We start from the raw sequence: 3,926 nt of genomic DNA, 5'->3' as shown, positions 1-3,926 counted from the left end.
GTGACACCCCTACACCCCCCATGACAGGTCAAGGTATTCGAGTTAAGTACCCTATGACACACATTGCCCCCCCAGCGGTACGGACGGTTCTGTGAATCCGTCACCTGTGTGACGGCACTCCGTCCCAGGGAACCTCTGGCCCCAGGAATCACCGGGGGTTATCCCTCCGGTCCGGACTGAGTGAAGGAGGAGGTGTAGCATCGCCACTTGTGGCGATTGGATCGAGAATGGCAGAAAATGGAACCATGCTATGATCTTTCCTATGTGACAGGAGACCCAGGTGAACTACACACGTGGCCTCGCATAGATTGTGTCAGAGAACCACGACAGACGCGCGACATGTGGAGCAAGCGTGAGCGTGACAGCAGCACGATCGTGTGTCCAGCCTGTTTTGGCAAATTGCGCCATCGAAACAGGAATTGGTTAACTGGGCGACATGGTTGATTGCTCAAACTTTTCAGGATTCACAAAGTCCGCCACCTGACGACATATACATGCGCCATTGGCTCAATAGTCATAGCGCCCACCTCCTATTGGATCAGGAAGTGGGCCGAAAGGACCAAGGTGCTATACTTTAACCGAAACTCCCCTAGAGATTTAATCAGAATCACTTCAAATCATGGTAAATATTCCTACTACGTTTAACGATGAAAATGTATTAAAAGAAAAACTTTGCTCAAAACGGTGTGGGGTGGATGGCGGCTGTTTTGGATGTTTGAGAGGTAGTGCTAGAAAGTGGCTTTTGTAGTACTACAGGTACGTTGTGATATGCTTGAATTTCCTCACAATCACCAACGAGTCACGGCCTGTAGGACATCTCAGCCCAATATGGACTTTTGAATGATACGCCCAGTACTGGCAACAGGTATAGTATGCCTTATTGACAAAATCATCAGCCAACTTTACATGAAATGTTGTGGTCTACGTGTATAAACTGACCAGCCCCTATCACTTTGGCACGGCACACCCAAATCAAGCACACGAGGTTCCTTCTTCACAGGGGTGAGTGTGTGGCCCACGCCCCTATGCTTGAGCCACCCATCGCTTTCCAAACCGTTTAAGATACAGTCTTTATGTGAGGTATCAGGAACTCAGAAGGGTTCCTTTTTCAATGGTGATGTTTGACCCGCCCCCTATGATGCGGCTACACGCCCCCTTTCAAACTGGTGACCTATTTAAGGTATAGACTTGTGTCGAGGTGTAGCATTGAAATCAGCAGCAACTGTTCCTTGTTACATTGGCGATGTTGTCCTGCCCTTATGATGCGGCCAAGCCACTTTCACAGAAACAACCACTGTCAATGACGTATCAGTGTTGTGAACATCAGCAGAGACTCCTTTTTCATTGGAGATTTTGAGACCCGCCCCCCTTCCCAATTCGGCTACGCCCCCATTTCAAGAGAATGAACTGTATGACGTAGAGTTCTTGTTTGAGGTACGGTTGAACCTCAGCAGGGAGTTCCTTTTTCCATTGGTGATGTTTGACCAGCCCCCCCCTATGATGCGGCACGCCCCCTTTCTACAGATTAACCTGAATGTAATGACTATAGTTCTTTGTATAAGCGTGTCATGTGAACTCGCAGAAGTTCCTCTTTCATTGGCGACCGACCAACTGGCACTAAGTGGGCCCAAGTGTGCCAGAGGGAAAACATCCCCTACACCATGCTCACACCACCACCAGCTCTGCACGTGGTAACAAGCGCTGAGTGGATCCATTTTTCTCAATTCGGTTTACGCCAAATTCTGCTCTCTAACATCTGAATGATAAACCAACTCAAGACTCATCAGACCCAGGCAAACATTTTTTTCTGGTAACTGTCCATTTTGGTGAGCTCTGCGAATTGTGCCTCTTTTTCCTCACTGTTGTTAGTGGAGATGAGTGGTACCGGTGGGGCTCTTTCTGTGGTAAGCCCACCTCCTCAAGGTGTGCGTGTTGTGTGGCTTTACAAATGCCTGCTGCCCCATACCCGGGTGTAATGAGTGGTATTTCAGTCCATAGTTAATCTTCTACAGACTTGATCCGTTGGACCCATCTCCTACTGACCTTAGCATCAACAAGACATTTTTGCCCACGACACTTGCCGCATACTGATGTTTGGTTTTCCTTTTCACACCATTCTCTTTTGTAAATCCTGGAAATGTTTGTGCGTGAAAATCCCAGTAACTGAGCAGATTGTGAAAATATTCAGACCGGCCCGTCTGGCACCACAAACCATGTTCCACGCTCAAAATTGCTTAAAATCAGCTTCTTCTTTCCCATTCTGACAGATTTATTTTTGGAGTTCAAGGAGATTGTCTGTGACCAGAGACATCAACACTAATGCATTGAAGAACTGCCATGTGAGTTGTTTGTGATTGCCATGTGTATATGCATTAATGCGAAAATTGAACAGGTTGCGCTAATAATCCTTTTAGGTGATTGTAATATACCATAAAACATGCAACTTATACAACAACACCATCACACAAGAAATCTCAAATTTGAAAGCACTGATGTGGGTGCGTGACAGTATTATAGTTGTTCAGCACTGTGATGGTGGTGGAGACAAAAATTTTTTGAAAAGGACGAGTCATTTCGAGATGCTCTGTTACTGCCAGACATAGTGGAAGTCATTGAGAGAATGATTCAGAGGATGACACGAACCTAGCGTGTGTGGCTGTGCCATTCATTTCTGATAGGGCTGGGTTGGGGGAGACGTGATATATTCTTGAGGAAATATGTGTGATTTTAGTGTAGTTTTGCCGGTGCGTGTTAGCATTCGGTAAAACAAGCAGTTAGCACGTACAGCAGCTAGGGTGTGTTGTGAGCTTTATTAAGGTAGAGCAGATAATGGGTGGAAAACAGACAGGGCTCTCAAACCGTACTGGTTCAATACAGCCGGGGCCTTGTCCTGCATCTGTTTTTTATCCCTTGTTTTTCTCCAATTGTTTTCATTCAGATTCAATGTTATTTTTATGTTAAATGCATACATGAGTAGTCTCAGACACTTACAGATAGGAGTATAGTCTAAACACACTCGCGTAATTTACCAAAGACCCAACAATTTCCCCGAGCAGCAGCAATGCGACAGCGTCGAGGAAAACTTCCTTTTAGTAAGAAAACATCGGACAGACCCAGGCTCTTGGTTGCTTAATCACTGTAAATTTTCATGGAACTCCTTAAATGTCAACACTGAATATAGGCACGAGTGCTAGCTATAACATGTTAAAAAAAAATGAATAAATTTGAAAATATACATTGGCTGCCCATTGTTCAGTTTATATGTTTTTGTGGGACACAAACATACTCATAACATAATCTGTCAAATTAATGTTGCGTAGTGTTGAAATCATCTAACATTAACAGTATACTATAGTTTAATTTACATATTTAACAGAAAAAAATCAAACAATATTAACACAGATTAATAAAGATATTATATTCTTTTTAACTAATTTAAACTAAGTTACTACGCTTTTGTTTTTTGTGAGAAAGGTATCTTCATTAAGTGTGGAACATAGCTGAAACAGTTTTGCGCTGAAATGTAAGTGTCCATTACAGGACATTTTTATTGTGAAACATTTGCCAAGACATCCACAGTAAACATAGTACACATAGGCTACACAACCAGCAAAATTTCATATATTTACATAATGTTTCTTGTGAATGGAACACGGGGTACGAAGAATCTGATCTTGATGATTAAGTCATGATGAGGCTCTCTGAGGCAGAGTGAATTGAGGTACGAGACAATACACCATAGTGATTTCACTCTGTCGAAGATCGGTCGGACTTTTATCAGGGAACATCCTTACTTCCCTTACAATGGTGATAGTCCCTGTGGAAAGAGTGAGATGGGCTTGAGTTAGAAATCGCCTGTGATTACAAAACAAAAAAGAGAGAAAGTATTGGGAATATTCTGCGTTTCACCTTCATCAATCTTCAGG

This window comes from Etheostoma spectabile, chromosome 10, assembly GCF_008692095.1.
Source record: "Etheostoma spectabile isolate EspeVRDwgs_2016 chromosome 10, UIUC_Espe_1.0, whole genome shotgun sequence".
NCBI classification, from domain to species: domain Eukaryota; kingdom Metazoa; phylum Chordata; class Actinopteri; order Perciformes; family Percidae; genus Etheostoma; species Etheostoma spectabile.
The sequence above is the reverse complement of the archived record's forward strand: the minus strand, read 5'-3'. Positions refer to the sequence as shown.